Source organism: Phyllobates terribilis, unplaced genomic scaffold (assembly GCF_046119375.1).
Source record: "Phyllobates terribilis strain yellow unplaced genomic scaffold, ASM4611937v1 Scaffold_3__8_contigs__length_932513732, whole genome shotgun sequence".
Lineage (NCBI taxonomy): Eukaryota > Metazoa > Chordata > Amphibia > Anura > Dendrobatidae > Phyllobates > Phyllobates terribilis.
Window position 1 is genome coordinate 61,058,494 of NW_027362763.1, and position 26,664 is coordinate 61,085,157.

The following is a 26,664-nucleotide window of genomic DNA, read 5'->3' on the forward strand; positions in this document are numbered from 1 at the left end:
ATAATATATATGTATGGTATAATGTGTGTAATATATCACACACCGTGCACTATACGCACTATAATATATATGTATGGTATAATGAGTGTAATATATCACACCGTGCACTATACGCACTATAATATATATGTATGGTATAATGTGTGTAATATATCCCACACCGTGCACTATACACACTATAATATATATGTATGGTATAATGTGTGTAATATATCATACACTGCACTATACACACTATAATATATATGTATGGTATAATGTGTGTAATATATCACACACCGTGCACTATACACACTATAATATATATGTATGGTATAATGTGTGTAATATATCACACACCGTGCACTGTACACACTATAATATATATGTATGGTATAATGTGTGTAATATATCACACCGTGCACTATACACACTATAATATATATGTATGGTATAATGTGTGTAATATATCACACACCGTGCACTGTACACACTATAATATATATGTATGGTATAATGTGTGTAATATATCACACACCGTGCACTATACACACTATAATATATATGTATGGTATAATGTGTGTAATATATCACACACCGTGCACTGTACACACTATAATATATATGTATGGTATAATGTGTGTAATATATCACACACCGTGCACTATACACACTATAATATATATGTATGGTATAATGTGTGTAATATATCACACACCGTGCACTATACACACTATAATATATATGTATGGTATAATGTGTGTAATATATCACACACCGTGCACTGTACACACTATAATATATATGTATGGTATAATGTGTGTAATATATCACACACTGCACTATACGCACTATAATATATATGTATGGTATAATGTGTGTAATATATCACACACTGCACTATACACACTATAATATATATGTATGGTATAATGTGTGTAATATATCAAACACTGCACTATACACACTATAATATATATGTATGGTATAATGTGTGTAATATATCACACACCGTGCACTATACGCACTATAATATATATGTATGGTATAATGAGTGTAATATATCACACCGTGCACTATACGCACTATAATATATATGTATGGTATAATGTGTGTAATATATCCCACACCGTGCACTATACACACTATAATATATATGTATGGTATAATGTGTGTAATATATCATACACTGCACTATACACACTATAATATATATGTATGGTATAATGTGTGTAATATATCACACACCGTGCACTATACACACTATAATATATATGTATGGTATAATGTGTGTAATATATCACACACCGTGCACTGTACACACTATAATATATATGTATGGTATAATGTGTGTAATATATCACACCGTGCACTATACACACTATAATATATATGTATGGTATAATGTGTGTAATATATCACACACCGTGCACTGTACACACTATAATATATATGTATGGTATAATGTGTGTAATATATCACACACCGTGCACTATACACACTATAATATATATGTATGGTATAATGTGTGTAATATATCACACACCGTGCACTGTACACACTATAATATATATGTATGGTATAATGTGTGTAATATATCACACACCGTGCACTATACACACTATAATATATATGTATGGTATAATGTGTGTAATATATCACACACCGTGCACTATACACACTATAATATATATGTATGGTATAATGTGTGTAATATATCACACACCGTGCACTGTACACACTATAATATATATGTATGGTATAATGTGTTTAATATATCACACCGTGCACTATACACACTATAATATATATGTATGGTATAATGTGTGCAATATATCACACACCGTGCCCTATACACACTATAATATATATGTATGGTATAATGTGTGTAATATATCACACACTGCACTATACACACTATAATATATATGTATGGTATAATGTGTGTAATATATCACACACTGCACTATACGCACTATAATATATATGTATGGTATAATGTGTGTAATATATCACACACCGTGCCCTATACACACTATAATATATATGTGTGGTATAATGTGTGTAATATATCATACACTGCACTATACACACTATAATATATATGTATGGTATAATGTGTGTAATATATCACACACCGTGCACTATACACACTATAATATATATGTGTGGTATAATGTGTGTAATATATCACACACTGCACTATACACACTATAATATATATGTATGGTATAATGAGTGTAATATATCACACACTGCACTATACACACTATAATATATATGTATGGTATAATGTGTGTAATATATCACACACTGCACTATACACACTATAATATATATGTATGGTATAATGTGTGTAATATATCACACACTGCACTATACACACTATAATATATATGTATGGTATAATGTGTGTAATATATCAAACACTGCACTATACACACTATAATATATATGTATGGTATAATGTGTGTAATATATCACACACCGTGCACTATACGCACTATAATATATATGTATGGTATAATGAGTGTAATATATCACACCGTGCACTATACGCACTATAATATATATGTATGGTATAATGTGTGTAATATATCCCACACCGTGCACTATACACACTATAATATATATGTATGGTATAATGTGTGTAATATATCATACACTGCACTATACACACTATAATATATATGAATGGTATAATGTGTGTAATATATCACACACCGTGCACTATACACACTATAATATATATGTATGGTATAATGTGTGTAATATATCACACACCGTGCACTGTACACACTATAATATATATGTATGGTATAATGTGTGTAATATATCACACCGTGCACTATACACACTATAATATATATGTATGGTATAATGTGTGTAATATATCACACACCGTGCACTATACGCACTATAATATATATGTATGGTATAATGAGTGTAATATATCACACCGTGCACTATACGCACTATAATATATATGTATGGTATAATGTGTGTAATATATCCCACACCGTGCACTATACACACTATAATATATATGTATGGTATAATGTGTGTAATATATCATACACTGCACTATACACACTATAATATATATGTATGGTATAATGTGTGTAATATATCACACACCGTGCACTATACACACTATAATATATATGTATGGTATAATGTGTGTAATATATCACACACCGTGCACTGTACACACTATAATATATATGTATGGTATAATGTGTGTAATATATCACACCGTGCACTATACACACTATAATATATATGTATGGTATAATGTGTGTAATATATCACACACCGTGCACTGTACACACTATAATATATATGTATGGTATAATGTGTGTAATATATCACACACCGTGCACTATACACACTATAATATATATGTATGGTATAATGTGTGTAATATATCACACACCGTGCACTGTACACACTATAATATATATGTATGGTATAATGTGTGTAATATATCACACACCGTGCACTATACACACTATAATATATATGTATGGTATAATGTGTGTAATATATCACACACCGTGCACTATACACACTATAATATATATGTATGGTATAATGTGTGTAATATATCACACACCGTGCACTGTACACACTATAATATATATGTATGGTATAATGTGTTTAATATATCACACCGTGCACTATACACACTATAATATATATGTATGGTATAATGTGTGCAATATATCACACACCGTGCCCTATACACACTATAATATATATGTATGGTATAATGTGTGTAATATATCACACACTGCACTATACACACTATAATATATATGTATGGTATAATGTGTGTAATATATCACACACTGCACTATACGCACTATAATATATATGTATGGTATAATGTGTGTAATATATCACACACCGTGCCCTATACACACTATAATATATATGTGTGGTATAATGTGTGTAATATATCATACACTGCACTATACACACTATAATATATATGTATGGTATAATGTGTGTAATATATCACACACCGTGCACTATACACACTATAATATATATGTGTGGTATAATGTGTGTAATATATCACACACTGCACTATACACACTATAATATATATGTATGGTATAATGAGTGTAATATATCACACACTGCACTATACACACTATAATATATATGTATGGTATAATGTGTGTAATATATCACACACTGCACTATACACACTATAATATATATGTATGGTATAATGTGTGTAATATATCACACACTGCACTATACACACTATAATATATATGTATGGTATAATGTGTGTAATATATCAAACACTGCACTATACACACTATAATATATATGTATGGTATAATGTGTGTAATATATCACACACCGTGCACTATACGCACTATAATATATATGTATGGTATAATGAGTGTAATATATCACACCGTGCACTATACGCACTATAATATATATGTATGGTATAATGTGTGTAATATATCCCACACCGTGCACTATACACACTATAATATATATGTATGGTATAATGTGTGTAATATATCATACACTGCACTATACACACTATAATATATATGTATGGTATAATGTGTGTAATATATCACACACCGTGCACTATACACACTATAATATATATGTATGGTATAATGTGTGTAATATATCACACACCGTGCACTGTACACACTATAATATATATGTATGGTATAATGTGTGTAATATATCACACCGTGCACTATACACACTATAATATATATGTATGGTATAATGTGTGTAATATATCACACACCGTGCACTGTACACACTATAATATATATGTATGGTATAATGTGTGTAATATATCACACACCGTGCACTGTACACTCTATAATATATATGTATGGTATAATGTGTGTAATATATCACACACCGTGCACTATACACACTATAATATATATGTATGGTATAATGTGTGTAATATATCACACACCGTGCACTGTACACACTATAATATATATGTATGGTATAATGTGTGTAATATATCACACACCGTGCACTGTACACACTATAATATATATGTATGGTATAATGTGTGTAATATATCACACCGTGCACTATACACACTATAATATATATGTATGGTATAATGTGTGTAATATATCACACACCGTGCACTGTACACACTATAATATATATGTATGGTATAATGTGTGTAATATATCACACACCGTGCACTGTACACACTATAATATATATGTATGGTATAATGTGTGTAATATATCACACACCCTGCACTATACACACTATAATATATATGTATGGTATAATGTGTGTAATATATCACACACTGCACTATACACACTATAATATATATGTATGGTATAATGTGTGTAATATATCACACACTGCACTATACACACTATAATATATATGTATGGTATAATGTGTGTAATATATCACACACTGCACTATACACACTACAATATATATGTATGGTATAATGTGTGTAATATATCATACACTGCACTATACACACTATAATATATATTTATGGTATAATGTGTGTAATATATCACACACCGTGCACTATACACACTATAATATATATGTATGGTATAATGTGTGTAATATATCACACACCCTGCACTATACACACTACAATATATATGTATGGTGTAATGTGTGTGATATATCACACCGTGCGCTATACACACTATAATATATATGTATGGTATAATGTGTGTAATATATCACACACCCTGCACTATACACACTATAATATATATGTATGGTATAATGTGTGTAATATATCACACCGTGCACTATACACACTATAATATATATGTATGGTATAATGAGTGTAATATATCACACCGTGCGCTATACACACTATAATATATATGTATGGTATAATGTGTGTAATATATCACACACCCTGCACTATACACACTATAATATATATGTATGGTATAATGTGTGTAATATATCACACCGTGCACTATACACACTATAATATATATGTATGGTATAATGAGTGTAATATATCACACACTGCACTATACACACTATAATATATATGTATGGTATAATGTGTGTAATATATCACACACCGTGCACTATACGCACTATAATATATATGTATGGTATAATGAGTGTAATATATCACACCGTGCACTATACACACTATAATATATATGTATGGTATAATGAGTGTAATATATCACACCGTGCGCTATACACACTATAATATATATGTATGGTATAATGAGTGTAATATATCACACCGTGCACTATACACACTATAATATATATGTATGGTATAATGAGTGTAATATATCATACACTGCACTATACACACTATAATATATATGTATGGTATAATGTGTGTAATATATCACACACCGTGCACTATACACACTATAATATATATGTATGGTATAATGTGTGTAATATATCACACCGTGCACTATACACACTATAATATATATGTATGGTATAATGTGTGTAATATATCACACACTGCACTATACACACTATAATATATATGTATGGTATAATGTGTGTAATATATCACACACCCTGCACTATACACACTATAATATATATGTATGGTATAATGTGTGTAATATATCACACACCGTGCACTATACACACTATAATATATATGTATGGTATAATGTGTGTAATATATCACACACCGTGCACTATACACACTATAATATATATGTATGGTATAATGTGTGTAATATATCACACACCGTGCACTATACACACTATAATATATATGTATGGTATAATGTGTGTAATATATCACACACCGTGCACTATACACACTATAATATATATGTATGGTATAATGTGTGTAATATATCACACACCCTGCACTATACACACTATAATATATATGTATGGTATAATGTGTGTAATATATCACACACTGCACTGTACACACTATAATATATATGTATGGTATAATGTGTGTAATATATCACACACTGTGCACTATACACACTATAATATATATGTATGGTATAATGTGTGTAATATATCACACACTGCACTATACACACTATAATATATATGTATGGTGTAATGTGTGTAATATATCACACACCGTGCACTGTACACACTATAATATATATGTATGGTATAATGTGTTTAATATATCACACCGTGCACTATACACACTATAATATATATGTATGGTATAATGTGTGTAATATATCACACACTGCACTATACACACTATAATATATATGTATGGTATAATGTGTGTAATATATCACACACTGCACTATACGCACTATAATATATATGTATGGTATAATGTGTGTAATATATCACACACCGTGCCCTATACGCACTATAATATATATGTGTGGTATAATGTGTGTAATATATCATACACTGCACTATACACACTATGATATATATGTATGGTATAATGTGTGTAATATATCACACACCGTGCACTATACACACTATAATATATATGTATGGTATAATGTGTGTAATATATCACACACCGTGCACTATACACACTATAATATATATGTGTGGTATAATGTGTGTAATATATCACACACTGCACTATACACACTATAATATATATGTATGGTATAATGAGTGTAATATATCACACACTGCACTATACACACTATAATATATATGTATGGTATAATGTGTGTAATATATCACACACTGCACTATACACACTATAATATATATGTATGGTATAATGTGTGTAATATATCACACACTGCACTATACACACTATAATATATATGTATGGTATAATGTGTGTAATATATCACACACCGTGCACTATACGCACTATAATATATATGTATGGTATAATGAGTGTAATATATCACACCGTGCACTATACACACTATAATATATATGTATGGTATAATGTGTGTAATATATCCCACACCGTGCACTATACGCACTATAATATATATGTATGGTATAATGTGTGTAATATATCACACACTGCACTATACACACTATAATATATATGTATGGTATAATGTGTGTAATATATCACACACCGTGCACTATACACACTATAATATATATGTATGGTATAATGTGTGTAATATATCACACACCGTGCACTGTACACACTATAATATATATGTATGGTATAATGTGTGTAATATATCACACACCGTGCACTGTACACACTATAATATATATGTATGGTATAATGTGTGTAATATATCACACACCGTGCACTGTACACACTATAATATATATGTATGGTATAATGTGTGTAATATATCACACACCGTGCACTGTACACACTATAATATATATGTATGGTATAATGTGTGTAATATATCACACACTGCACTATACACACTATAATATATATGTATGGTATAATGAGTGTAATATATCACACACCGTGCACTATACACACTATAATATATATGTATGGTATAATGGGTGTAATATATCACACACCGTGCACTGTACACACTATAATATATATGTATGGTATAATGTGTGTAATATATCACACACCGTGCACTGTACACTCTATAATATATATGTATGGTATAATGTGTGTAATATATCACACACCGTGCACTATACACACTATAATATATATGTATGGTATAATGTGTGTAATATATCCCACACCGTGCACTGTACACACTATAATATATATGTATGGTATAATGTGTGTAATATATCACACACCCAGCACTATACACACTATAATATATATGTATGGTATAATGTGTGTAATATATCACACACCGTGCACTATACACACTATAATATATATGTATGGTGTAATGTGTGTAATATATCACACACCGTGCACTATACACACTATAATATATATGTATGGTGTAATGTGTGTAATATATCACACACTGCACTATACACACTATAATATATATGTATGGTATAATGTGTGTAATATATCACACACCGTGCACTGTACACACTATAATATATATGTATGGTATAATGTGTGTAATATATCACACACTGCACTATACACACTATAATATATATGTATGGTATAATGAGTGTAATATATCACACACCGTGCACTATACACACTATAATATATATGTATGGTATAATGGGTGTAATATATCACACACCGTGCACTGTACACACTATAATATATATGTATGGTATAATGTGTGTAATATATCACACCGTGCACTGTACACACTATAATATATATGTATGGTATAATGTGTGTAATATATCACACCGTGCACTATACACACTATAATATATATGTATGGTATAATGTGTGTAATATATCACACACCGTGCACTGTACACACTATAATATATATGTATGGTATAATGTGTGTAATATATCACACACCGTGCACTGTACACTCTATAATATATATGTATGGTATAATGTGTGTAATATATCACACACCGTGCACTATACACACTATAATATATATGTATGGTATAATGTGTGTAATATATCACACACCGTGCACTGTACACACTATAATATATATGTATGGTATAATGTGTGTAATATATCACACACCCAGCACTATACACACTATAATATATATGTATGGTATAATGTGTGTAATATATCACACACCGTGCACTATACACACTATAATATATATGTATGGTGTAATGTGTGTAATATATCACACACCGTGCACTGTACACACTATAATATATATGTATGGTATAATGTGTGTAATATATCACACACCGTGCACTGTACACACTATAATATATATGTATGGTATAATGTGTGTAATATATCACACACCGTGCACTATACACACTATAATATATATCTATGGTATAATGTGTGTAATATATCACACACCGTGCACTATACACACTATAATATATATCTATGGTATAATGTGTGTAATATATCACACACCGTGCACTATACACACTATAATATATATGTATGGTATAATGTGTGTAATATATCACACACTGCACTATACACACTATAATATATATGTATGGTATAATGTGTGTAATATATCACACACCGTGCACTGTACACACTATAATATATATGTATGGTATAATGTGTGTAATATATCACACCGTGCACTATACACACTACAATATATATGTATGGTATAATGAGTGTAATATATCACACACTGCACTATACACACTATATAATATATATGTATGGTATAATGTGTGTAATATATCACACACCGTGCACTATACACACTACAATATATATGTATGGTATAATGTGTGTAATATATCACACACCGTGCACTATACACACTATAATATATATGTATGGTATAATGTGTGTAATATATCACACCGTGCACTATACACACTACAATATATATGTATGGTATAATGTGCGTAATATATCATACACTACACTATAATATATATGTATGGTATAATGAGTGAAATATATCACACACCCTGCACTATACACACTATAATATATATGTATGGTATAATGTGTGTAATATATCACACACTGCACTATACACACTATAATATATATGTATGGTATAATGTGTGTAATATATCACACACCGTGCACTATACGCACTATAATATATATGTATGGTATAATGTGTGTAATATATCACACCGTGCACTATACACACTATAATATATATGTATGGTATAATGTGTGTAATATATCACACACCCTGCACTATACACACTATAATATATATGTATGGTATAATGTGTGTAATATATCACACCGTGCGCTATACACACTATAATATATATGTATGGTATAATGTGTGTAATATATCACACACCGTGTACTGTACACACTATAATATATATGTATGGTATAATGTGTGTAATATATCCCACACCGTGCACTGTACACACTATAATATATATGTATGGTATAATGTGTGTAATATCACACACCGTGCACTATACACACTACAATATATATGTATGGTATAATGTGTGTAATATATCACACACCGTGCACTATACACACTATAATATATATGTATGGTATAATGTGTGTAATATATCACACCGTGCACTATACACACTATAATATATATGTATGGTATAATGTGCGTAATATATCATACACTACACTATAATATATATGTATGGTATAATGTGTGTAATATATCACACACTGCACTATACGCACTATAATATATATGTATGGTATAATGTGTGTAATATATCACACACCGTGCCCTATACACACTATAATATATATGTATGGTATAATGCGTGTAATATATCACACACTGCACTATACACACTATAATATATATGTATGGTATAATGTGTGTAATATATCACACACCGTGCACTATACGCACTATAATATATATGTATGGTATAATGTGTGTAATATATCACACCGTGCACTATACACACTATAATATATATGTATGGTATAATGTGTGTAATATATCCCACACCGTGCACTGTACACACTATAATATATATGTATGGTATAATGTGTGTAATATATCACACACCCAGCACTATACACACTATAATATATATGTATGGTATAATGTGTGTAATATATCACACACCGTGCACTATACACACTATAATATATATGTATGGTATAATGTGTGTAATATATCACACACCGTGCACTATACACACTATAATATATATGTATGGTATAATGTGTGTAATATATCACACACCGTGCACTGTACACACTATAATATATATGTATGGTATAATGTGTTTAATATATCACACCGTGCACTATACACACTATAATATATATGTATGGTATAATGTGTGCAATATATCACACACCGTGCCCTATACACACTATAATATATATGTATGGTATAATGTGTGTAATATATCACACACTGCACTATACACACTATAATATATATGTATGGTATAATGTGTGTAATATATCACACACTGCACTGTACGCACTATAATATATATGTATGGTATAATGTGTGTAATATATCACACACCGTGCCCTATACACACTATAATATATATGTGTGGTATAATGTGTGTAATATATCATACACTGCACTATACACACTATAATATATATGTATGGTATAATGTGTGTAATATATCACACACTGCACTATACGCACTATAATATATATGTATGGTATAATGTGTGTAATATATCACACACCGTGCCCTATACACACTATAATATATATGTGTGGTATAATGTGTGTAATATATCACACACTGCACTATACACACTATAATATATATGTATGGTATAATGAGTGTAATATATCACACACTGCACTATACACACTATAATATATATGTATGGTATAATGTGTGTAATATATCACACACTGCACTATACACACTATAATATATATGTATGGTATAATGTGTGTAATATATCACACACTGCACTATACACACTATAATATATATGTATGGTATAATGTGTGTAATATATCACACACCGTGCACTATACGCACTATAATATATATGTATGGTATAATGAGTGTAATATATCACACCGTGCACTATACACACTATAATATATATGTATGGTATAATGTGTGTAATATATCCCACACCGTGCACTATACGCACTATAATATATATGTATGGTATAATGTGTGTAATATATCATACACTGCACTATACACACTATAATATATATGTATGGTATAATGTGTGTAATATATCACACACCGTGCACTATACACACTATAATATATATGTATGGTATAATGTGTGTAATATATCACACACCGTGCACTGTACACACTATAATATATATGTATGGTATAATGTGTGTAATATATCACACCGTGCACTATACACACTATAATATATATGTATGGTATAATGTGTGTAATATATCACACCGTGCACTGTACACACTATAATATATATGTATGGTATAATATGTGTAATATATCACACACCGTGCACTGTACACTCTATAATATATATGTATGGTATAATGTGTGTAATATATCACACACCGTGCACTATACACACTATAATATATATGTATGGTATAATGTGTGTAATATATCACACACCGTGCACTGTACACACTATAATATGTATGTATGGTATAATGTTTGTAATATATCACACACCGTGCACTGTACACACTATAATATATATGTATGGTATAATGTGTGTAATATATCACACCGTGCACTATACACACTATAATATATATGTATGGTATAATGTGTGTAATATATCACACACCGTGCACTGTACACACTATAATATATATGTATGGTATAATGTGTGTAATATATCACACACCGTGCACTGTACACACTATAATATATATGTATGGTATAATGTGTGTAATATATCACACACCGTGCACTATACACACTATAATATATATGTATGGTATAATGTGTGTAATATATCACACCGTGCACTATACACACTATAATATATATGTATGGTATAATGTGTGTAATATATCACACACTGCACTATACACACTACAATATATATGTATGGTGTAATGTGTGTAATATATCACACACCGTGCACTATACACACTATAATATATATGTATGGTATAATGTGTGTAATATATCACACACCCTGCACTATACACACTACAATATATATGTATGGTGTAATGTGTGTAATATATCACACCGTGCGCTATACACACTATAATATATATGTATGGTATAATGTGTGTAATATATCACACACCCTGCACTATACACACTATAATATATATGTATGGTATAATGTGTGTAATATATCACACACCGTGCACTATACGCACTATAATATATATGTATGGTATAATGAGTGTAATATATCACACCGTGCACTATACACACTATAATATATATGTATGGTATAATGAGTGTAATATATCACACCGTGCGCTATACACACTATAATATATATGTATGGTATAATGAGTGTAATATATCACACCGTGCACTATACACACTATAATATATATGTATGGTATAATGAGTGTAATATATCATACACTGCACTATACACACTATAATATATATGTATGGTATAATGTGTGTAATATATCACACACCGTGCACTATACACACTATAATATATATGTATGGTATAATGTGTGTAATATATCACACCGTGCACTATACACACTATAATATATATGTATGGTATAATGTGTGTAATATATCACACACCGTGCACTATACACACTATAATATATATGTATGGTATAATGTGTGTAATATATCACACACCCTGCACTATACACACTATAATATATATGTATGGTATAATGTGTGTAATATATCACACACTGCACTGTACACACTATAATATATATGTATGGTATAATGTGTGTAATATATCACACACTGTGCACTATACACACTATAATATATATGTATGGTATAATGTGTGTAATATATCACACACTGCACTATACACACTATAATATATATGTATGGTATAATGTGTGTAATATATCACACACCTTGCACTGTACACACTATAATATATATGTATGGTATAATGTGTTTAATATATCACACCGTGCACTATACACACTATAATATATATGTATGGTATAATGTGTGTAATATATCACACACCGTGCCCTATACACACTATAATATATATGTATGGTATAATGTGTGTAATATATCACACACTGCACTATACACACTATAATATATATGTATGGTATAATGTGTGTAATATATCACACACTGCACTATACGCACTATAATATATATGTATGGTATAATGTGTGTAATATATCACACACCGTGCCCTATACACACTATAATATATATGTGTGGTATAATGTGTGTAATATATCATACACTGCACTATACACACTATGATATATATGTATGGTATAATGTGTGTAATATATCACACACCGTGCACTATACACACTATAATATATATGTGTGGTATAATGTGTGTAATATATCACACACTGCACTATACACACTATAATATATATGTATGGTATAATGAGTGTAATATATCACACACTGCACTATACACACTATAATATATATGTATGGTATAATGTGTGTAATATATCACACACTGCACTATACACACTATAATATATATGTATGGTATAATGTGTGTAATATATCACACACTGCACTATACACACTATAATATATATGTATGGTATAATGTGTGTAATATATCACACACCGTGCCCTATACGCACTATAATATATATGTATGGTATAATGAGTGTAATATATCACACCGTGCACTATACACACTATAATATATATGTATGGTATAATGTGTGTAATATATCCCACACCGTGCACTATACGCACTATAATATATATGTATGGTATAATGTGTGTAATATATCATACACTGCACTATACACACTATAATATATATGTATGGTATAATGTGTGTAATATATCACACACCGTGCACTATACACACTATAATATATATGTATGGTATAATGTGTGTAATATATCACACACCGTGCACTATACACACTATAATATATATGTATGGTATAATGTGTGTAATATATCACACCGTGCACTATACACACTATAATATATATGTATGGTATAATGTGTGTAATATATCACACACTGCACTATACACACTATAATATATATGTATGGTATAATGTGTGTAATATATCACACACCGTGCACTGTACACACTATAATATATATGTATGGTATAATGTGTGTAATATATCACACACCGTGCACTATACACACTATAATATATTTGTATGGTATAATGTGTGTAATATATCACACCGTGCACTATACACACTATAATATATATGTATGGTATAATGTGTGTAATATATCACACACTGCACTATACACACTATAATATATATATGTATGGTATAATGTGTGTAATATATCACACACTGCACTATACACACTACAATATATATGTATGGTATAATGTGTGTAATATATCATACACTGCACTATACACACTATAATATATATGTGTGGTATAATGTGTGTAATATATCACACACTGCACTATACACACTATAATATATATGTATGGTATAATGTGTGTAATATATCACACACTGCACTATACACACTACAATATATATGTATGGTATAATGTGTGTAATATATCTCACACCCTGCACTATACACACTATAATATATATGTATGGTATAATGTGTGTAATATATCACACACCCTGCACTATACACACTATAATATATATGTATGGTATAATGTGTGTAATATATCACACCGTGCACTATACACACTATAATATATATGTATGGTATAATGTGTGTAATATATCACACACTGCACTATACACACTATAATATATATGTATGGTATAATGTGTGTAATATATCACACACTGCACTATACACACTACAATATATATGTATGGTATAATGTGTGTAATATATCATACACTGCACTATACACACTATAATATATATTTATGGTATAATGTGTGTAATATATCACACACCGTGCACTATACACACTATAATATATATGTATGGTATAATGTGTGTAATATATCACACACCCTGCACTATACACACTACAATATATATGTATGGTGTAATGTGTGTAATATATCACACCGTGCGCTATACACACTATAATATATATGTATGGTATAATGTGTGTAATATATCACACACCCTGCACTATACACACTATAATATATATGTATGGTATAATGAGTGTAATATATCACACCGTGCGCTATACACACTATAATATATATGTATGGTATAATGTGTGTAATATATCACACACCCTGCACTATACACACTATAATATATATGTATGGTATAATTAGTGTAATATATCACACCGTGCGCTATACACACTATAATATATATGTATGGTATAATGAGTGTAATATATCACACACACTGCACTATACACACTATAATATATATGTATGTTATAATGAGTGTAATATATCACACCGTGCGCTATACACACTATAATATATATGTATGGTATAATGAGTGTAATATATCACACCGTGCACTATACACACTATAATATATATGTATGGTATAATGTGTGTAATATATCACACCGTGCACTATACACACTATAATATATATGTATGGTATAATGAGTGTAATATATCACACACTGCACTATACACACTATATTATATATGTATGGTATAATGTGTGTAATATATCACACACTGCACTATACACACTATAATATATATGTATGGTATAATGTGTGTAATATATCACACACCGTGCACTATACGCACTATAATATATATGTATGGTATAATGAGTGTAATATATCACACACCGTGCACTATACACACTATAATATATATGTATGGTATAATGAGTGTAATATATCACACCGTGCACTATACACACTATAATATATATGTATGGTATAATGTGTGTAATATATCACACACCGTGCACTATACACACTATAATATATATGTATGGTATAATGTGTGTAATATATCATACACTGCACTATACACACTATAATATATATGTATGGTATAATGTGTGTAATATATCACACACTGCACTATACACACTACAATATATATGTATGGTATAATGTGTGTAATATATCATACACTGCACTATACACACTATAATATATATGTATGGTATAATGTGTGTAATATATATTATAGTGTGTATAGTGCACGGTGTGTGATATATGTATGGTATAATGTGTGTAATATATCACACACCCTGCACTATACACACTATAATATATATGTATGGTATAATGTGTGTAATATATCACACCGTGCACTATACACACTATAATATATATGTATGGTATAATGTGTGTAGTATATCATACACTGCACTATACACACTATAATATATATGTAAGGTATAATGTGTGTAATATATCACACACCGTGCACTATACACACTATAATATATATGTATGGTATAATGTGTGTAATATATCACACCGTGCACTATACACACTATAATATATATATGTATGGTATAATGTGTGTAATATATCACACACCCTGCACTATACACACTATAATATATATGTATGGTATAATGTGTGTAATATATCACACACTGCACTGTACACACTATAATATATATGTATGGTATAATGTGTGTAATATATCACACACCGTGCACTGTACACACTATAATATATATGTATGGTATAATGTGTGTAATATATCATACACTGCACTATACACACTATAATATATATGTATGGTATAATGTGTGTAATATATCACACACCGTGCACTATACACACTATAATATATATGTATGGTATAATGTGTGTAATATATCACACCCTGCACTATACACACTATAATATATATGTATGGTATAATGTGTGTAATATATCACACACTGCACTATACACACTACAATATATATGTATGGTATAATGTGTGTAATATATCACACACCGTGCACTATACACACTATAATATATATGTATGGTATAATGTGTGTAATATATCACACCGTGCACTATACACACTATAATATATATGTATGGTATAATGTGTGTAATATATCACACACCGTGCGCTATACACACTATAATAAATATGTATGGTATAATGTGTGTAATATATCACACACCGTGCACTGTACACACTATAATATATATGTATGGTATAATGTGTGTAATATATCACACACCGTGCACTATACACACTATAATATATATGTATGGTATAATGTGTGTAATATATCACACACCGTGCACTGTACACACTACAATATATATGTATGGTATAATGTGTGTAATATATCACACACCGTGCACTGTACACACTATAATATATATGTATGGTATAATGTGTGTAATATATCACACACCGTGCACTATACACACTATAATATATATGTATGGTATAATGTGTGTAATATATCATACACTGCACTATACACACTATAATATATATGTATGGTATAATGTGTGTAATATATCATACACTGCACTATACACACTATAATATATATGTATGGTATAATGTGTGTAATATATCACACACCGTGCACTATACACACTACAATATATATGTATGGTATAATGTGTGTAATATATCACACACCCTGCACTATACACACTATAATATATATGTATGGTATAATGTGTGTAATATATCACACACCGTGCACTATACACACTATAATATATATGTATGGTATAATGTGTGTAATATATCACACCGTGCGCAATACACACTATAATATATATGTATGGTATAATGTGTGTAATATATCACACCGTGCACTATACACACTATAATATATATGTATGGTATAATGTGTGTAATATATCATACACTGCACTATACACACTATAATATATATGTATGGTATAATGTGTGTAATATATCACACACCGTGCACTATACACACTATAATATATATGTATGGTATAATGTGTGTAATATATCACACACCGTGTACTGTACACACTATAATATATATGTATGGTATAATGTGTGTAATATATCACACACCGTGCACTATACACACTATAATATATATGTATGGTATAATGTGTGTAATATATCATACACTGCACTATACACACTATAATATATATGTATGGTATAATGTGTGTAATATATCACACACCGTGCACTATACACACTACAATATATATGTATGGTATAATGTGTGTAATATATCACACACCGTGCACTGTACACACTATAATATATATGTATGGTATAATGTGTGTAATATATCACACACCGTGCACTATACACACTATAATATATATGTATGGTATAATGTGTGTAATATATCACACACTGCACTATACACACTATAATATATATGTATGGTATAATGTGTGTAATATATCATACACTGCACTATACACACTATAATATATATGTATGGTATAATGTGTGTAATATATCATACACTGCACTATACACACTATAATATATATGTATGGTATAATGTGTGTAATATATCACACACCGTGCACTGTACACTCTATAATATATATGTATGGTATAATGTGTGTAATATATCACACACCGTGCACTGTACACGCTATAATATATATGTATGGTATAATGTGTGTAATATATCACACACCGTGCACTGTACACACTATAATATATATGTATGGTATAATGTGTGTAATATATCACACACCGTGCACTATACACACTATAATATATATGTATGGTATAATGTGTGTAATATATCATACACTGCACTATACACACTATAATATATATGTATGGTATAATGTGTGTAATATATCACACACCGTGCACTATACACACTATAATATATATGTATGGTATAATGTGTGTAATATATCACACACCGTGCACTGTACACACTATAATATATATGTATGGTATAATGTGTGTAATATATCACACACCGTGCACTATACACACTATAATATATATGTATGGTATAATGTGTGTAATATATCATACACTGCACTATACACACTATAATATATATGTATGGTATAATGTGTGTAATATATCACACACCCTGCACTATACACACTATAATATATATGTATGGTATAATGTGTGTAATATATCATACACTGCACTATACACACTATAATATATATGTATGGTATAATGTGTGTAATATATCACACACCCTGCACTATACAGTTTATACTATAAACTATACTATAAACCAGGGGAGGAGTCCTGAGGAGATAATTTGCATATTCCCACTGCATTTTGGGGTAAGTGAAGAGTCTCCGCGAGCTCAAAGAACACTGGATTTTGGCTGTTGGAGCTGAAAAGAGGACATCGGTAAACCGTGCGCCTCCCGGCGCGCGCATTTTGAAGCTTTTTTCACTGTTTTCAGAACATTAACAATAAGAACATGGAAGAGTCCAGGAGCCATTTGGTGAGCTGCATATCCTGCTACATGTTCACAGACTTGCCAGTGGAAAAGCCAAACTTCACATGCCAGAAATGCAAGCTTGTGTCCCTGTTGGAGGAAAAGTTGCGAATCTAGAAGAGAGGTTAACTACCTTGAAAATCATTAAGGAAGGTGAAGAGTTCTTAGACAGAGCAGAATTATCTCTTCATGATTCAGAAAGAGAAGAAATTCGAACTGCACCTGACGAAACCGAGGAATGGAAGCATGTGACCCACAGAAGCAGGAGGATCGAGAGGCAGTCAGCACCCATACTGCTCAGGAACCAGTACCAGGCTCTCATGCAGGAGAACCATGAAGAAATACAGCAAAATAAGACTTTGCCAGCAATGAATAACCTTGTAAGCCCTCAGAATCCTCCTGGATGGAGAAAGAAGAATGTTGTGAAGAAAAAACGGAGAGTGGTGGTCATGGGGGATTCCCTGCTAAGAGGAACAGAGGCCGCTATCTGCAGACCAGACATAATCTCAAGAGAAATGTGCTGTCTTCCAGGAGCAAAAATTAAAGATGTGTCTGACAGGATATCAAGACTCTTCAGACCTACAGATCACTACCCATTCCTGCTAATACATGTGGGGACAAATGACACCGCAAGAAAGGACCTGGAAACCATCTGCAGTGACTTTGAAGACTTAGGCAAGAAAGTGAAAGAATTGGGAGCGCAGGTGGTCTTCTCATCCATCCTCCCAGTGGATGGCCATGGAACAATGAGGTGGAATAAGATTCTACAGGTGAACAACTGGCTACGTCGATGGTGCCGTCAACAAGGATTTGGATTTCTGGATCGCGGAATGAATTACCTATACGATGGACTACTTGCTAGAGATGGGGTGCACCTTACGAAGACTGGAAAACATGTATTTGGAAGTCGCCTTGCTACACTCATCAGGAGAGCTTTAAACTAGAACAATGTGGGAAGGGAAGCAAAAGGCCAGAAAAAGCCATACAGCTGACAAATACTATTGAGATCTCTGCTACTGGAAGTGGAAAGGAAGAACAAAGACAAAACAATTTAAATAATAAAAATATGGGAGGAAGAGAAACCAATCACAAACTAAAATGTTTTTATACAAATGCACAAAGCATGGGCAACAAACAAGGAGAATTAGAACTACTAATGCAGGAAAAGGAATATGATGTCATTGGAATCACTGAAACTTGGTGGGACGATACACATGATTGGAATAAAAGGCTAAAAGGATACAACTTATTTGCAAGAAACAGACTTGATAAACGAGGAGGAGGTGTCGCATTGTATGTTAGAAAAGCGTATATCTGCACAGAGATTGAAGCTTCAGAGACTGGGAGTTCTGTGGAAACTGTTTGGGTAAGAATACAAGGAGAGAACAACGGAAAGGACACCATTGTAGGCATTTACTACAGGCCACCTGGGCAAGCTGAAGATATGGATGAACTCTTTATGTATCAAATGACCAAGTTCTCCAAAAAATATGACGTAGTGGTCATGGGAGATTTCAACTATCCAGACATTTGTTGGGAATCTCTCTCAAGTAAAACTAACAGGTCAAGCAAATTCTTATCCTCTCTTGCTGACAACTTTATCTTCCAAAAGGTAGGGGAGAAAACAAGGGGATCTGCTACTTTGGATCTAATCCTTATAAACAGGGAGGAAATGGTTGAGGAGGTAAAGGTGGCTGGGACCCTAGGAGGCAGCGATCATGCTATTATAGAATTTTGGATAACTAGAGGAGGAAGACATGTGAAGACTCAAACTTCAAGGTTAGATTTTAGAAAGGCAGATTTTAAGAGACTCAGAAAGAGAATAGGAGGGATCCAATGGCTGGATGTCCTTAAGGACAAAAATGTCCAGGAAGGATGGGAAATTTTTAAAAATGAGATTCTCAAAGCACAATCGTTAACAATCCCGAAAAGTAGGAAGAATGGGAAGCATTTAAGGAAACCAGGATGGATGAACACAGAACTTAAACACATGCTAAAAAGAAAGAAAGAAATGTTTATTAAATGGAAAGAGGGAGGCATATCTAAAGAAGATTATAATGCAGTCTGCAGATCCTGCAGGGCACGTATCAGGTTAGCTAAAGCTGACAATGAATTAAGGCTTGCAAGAGATGTCAAAAGCAATAAAAAAGGATTTTGGGGGTATGTCAAAAGTAAAAGAAAAGTCAAAGATGCTATAGGATTTTTACAGGATGAAAATGGAGAAATGGTAAGAGAGGATGTTGAGAAGGCCGAACTTTTTAACTCCTATTTTGCATCTGTTTTCTCTCAGAAAGAAAATGTAACATCAACTAATCTTCACTGTCCTTTTAAAGGAATAGAGGAATCCAAGTTATCTGTAAACAGAAAGATTGTGAGGGAATATTTAGCTAACATAAATGAGTTCAAGTCTCCAGGTCCAGATGAATTACACCCCAGAGTACTGAAGGAGATCGTAGAAGAAATTTTAGAACCACTCTCCATAATCTTTGAAAATTCTTGGAGAACAGGAGAAGTCCCAGAAGACTGGAGAAGAGCAAATGTTGTTCCTATCTTCAAAAAGGGGAAGAAGGTGGACCCAGGGAACTATAGGCCGGTGAGTCTGACTTCTATACCAGGAAAGATCTTTGAACAAATTATTAAACAACATGTATGTAAGTACATGGATAAGAATGAAGTGATTAACCAGAGTCAGCATGGGTTTGTAACTAACAAGTCATGTCAGACTAACTTAATTTCCTTCTATGACAGAATCACTGACTGGGTGGATCAGGGAAATGCTGTAGATATAGTATATCTTGACTTCAGCAAAGCATTTGACAAAGTATCTCACACCATCCTTATTGAAAAAATGACCAAGTATGCAATGGACCAGGCAACTGTTAGGTGGATTCATAACTGGCTTAGTGATCGGACTCAAAGGGTGGTTGTAAATGGCTTCACATCCAGCTGGATGAATGTCTCAAGTGGGGTACCACAGGGCTCCATCCTGGGACCTGTATTGTTCAACATCTTTATCAATGATTTAGATGAAGGAATTGAGGGTAAACTGATTAAATTTGCTGATGACACAAAGCTAGGAGGGATAGCTAATACTAGAGAAGAGAGAGGGAAGATTCAAAAAGACCTAAATAAACTCGAGCAGTAGGCAGCAACCAACAGAATGGTTTTTAACAGGGAAAAATGCAAAGTACTACATCTGGGCAATAAAAATGAAAAAAGCATATACAGAATGGGAGGAATAGAGCTAAGCAACAGTACATGTGAAAAAGACTTAGGTATACTAATAGATCATAGACTGAACATGAGTCAACAGTGTGATGCAGCAGCAAAAAAGGCAAATACAATTCTGGGATGTATTAACAGAAGCATACAGTCTAGATCACGTGAAGTCATTATCGGTCTTTACTCCTCTTTGGTCAGACCTCATCTGGAATACTGTGTACAGTTTTGGGCACCACATTTTAAAAAAGACATAGACAAACTGGAGCAAGTTCAGAGAAGAGCGACCAGAATGGTGACTGGTCTGCAAACCATGTCCTATGAGGAACGGTTGCAGGATTTGGGAATGTTTAGCTTGCAAAAAAGAAGACTGAGAGGAGACTTAATAGCTGTCTACAAATATGTCAAGGGCTGTCACATTGTAGAAGGATCATCTTTATTCTCATTTGCACAAGGAAAGACTAGAAGCAATGGGATGAAACTAAATGGGAGGAGACACAGATTAGATATTAGAAAAAACTTTTTGACAGTTAGGGTGATTAATGAGTGGAACAGGCTGCCACGAGAGGTGGTGAGTTCCCCTTCAATGGACGTCTTCAAACAGAGGCTGGACAGACATCTGTCTGAGATGATCTAGTGAATCCTGCTTTGAGCAGGGGGTTGGACCAGATGACCCAGGAGGTCCCCTCCAACTCTACCATTCTATGATTCTATGATACACACTACAATATATATGTATGGTATAATGTGTGTAATATATCACACCGTGCGCAATACACACTATAATATATATGTATGGTATAATGTGTGTAATATATCACACCGTGCGCTATACACACTACAATATATATGTATGGTATAATGTGTGTAATATATCACACCGTGCGCAATACACACTATAATATATATGTATGGTATAATGTGTGTAATATATCACACACCCTGCACTATACACACTATAATATATATGTATGGTATAATGAGTGTAATATATCACACCGTGCGCTATACACACTATAATATATATGTATGGTATAATGTGTGTAATATATCACACACCCTGCACTATACACACTATAATATATATGTATGGTATAATGAGTGTAATATATCACACCGTGCACTATACACACTATAATATATATGTATGGTATAATGTGTGTAATATATCATACACTGCACTATACACACTATAATATATATGTATGGTATAATGTGTGTAATATATCACACACCCTGCACTATACGCACTATAATATATATGTATGGTATAATGAGTGTAATATATCACACCGTGCACTATACACACTATAATATATATGTATGGTATAATGAGTGTAATATATCACACACCGTGCACTATACGCACTATAATATATGTATGGTATAATGAGTGTAATATATCACACCGTGCACTATACACACTATAATATATATGTATGGTATAATGTGTGTAATATATCATACACTGCACTATACACACTATAATATATATGTATGGTATAATGTGTGTAATATATCACACACCGTGCACTATACACACTATAATATATCACAGTACACTGTATAATACACAATACATTACAGTATAATATGTAGACAGTATAACACGTGTGGTGTGTGACAGCAGAAATTATGTTATATAATGTACAGTGTATTACATAATGTCTGCATTATATGGGTGTGCTGGTTGTATACAGGCGTTGTGCTATTTGTGGTGTATAGTGCATGTTTTATATACAGTAATATGTACTGTTTATATTACATAGTGTATATTGCGTGGTGTGTATTATATAATGTGCTGTTTGGACTCTATAATGTGTGTATTATATCAGTATGTGTCTACTATATAGTGTGCACTGTGAATATTCTGCTGTATCACATGTACTTTATGGTTTTATATCATGTGTTGTGTGTGTTATGTAGGTATAATGTTCTTTATATAGTGTGCTGGATGTGTAATATATAGCGTGTCTTATTCTGTGGCTTGTTGTGTGCTCGGTGTGTGTTGTGCACTGTGGATTTCTCTGTGGATCTCCCGGATGGTGGTGACACCCTTACAGGGAATCTCACACTGGTAACTCTTCTTTTCCTTTATAATAATCTCTGCAGGTAGATTCTCAGGGAGATCTGTGTCCGGCCCATAGATCTTAACAGCTCATTTACATATATGAAAAATGTGGATTTCTCTGGAATAAGACATAGGATCACAGATATCAAGGTATCAATTTATTCATCTTCCTGTGACCTACAAGCCCATATAGACGGCTTAGGAGGGTTGATCCTACTGACTGATTCCCTTTAAGGGTCTCACCACCACTACCTTATAATGCCACAATATGGCTTCAAGGCATGGGATAAGTAGGACTCATGTGTACATCATGAGCATGGGTGGACATGTCGTTGGTACAACCTGTGCTGCTGCAAAGGGGCCCAAGAGGTAAGGGGGCCACAATCACCTACAAAGCAGGTGGAATTGTGAATTATAGTGAGCTATTGGACTTCAAAGGGCCCATGTGTTGTTCTTGCACAGGGTCCCTTTTTCTGTCTGTGTCCGCCAGTCATGAGGGCATAATTCATTGTCACATTGCCAGCGCAATGTTCTCTCATATTTGTTCCTTGTGGACTCTGTTGAATGCCAAGATGGACTCCCAGGACGTAATA

The 26,664-nt window shown here is 32.0% G+C and overlaps 1 protein-coding gene across 4 annotated transcripts in view; it reads left to right on the forward strand.

The window, feature by feature from the left end:
* PLA2G7 (phospholipase A2 group VII) overlaps positions 1-26,664 on the forward strand; it is an 89,971-nt gene that overhangs the window by 30,206 nt on the left and 33,101 nt on the right. The window contains exon 2 of one of the 4 annotated variants that reach the window (XM_073673918.1): positions 26,113-26,221. The exons of the other annotated variants lie outside the window; for them this stretch is intronic. The gene's annotated coding sequence lies outside the window, so the exon portion shown is untranslated. The remainder of the gene's footprint in view (positions 1-26,112; positions 26,222-26,664) is intronic. 4 annotated transcript variants of the gene reach the window in all.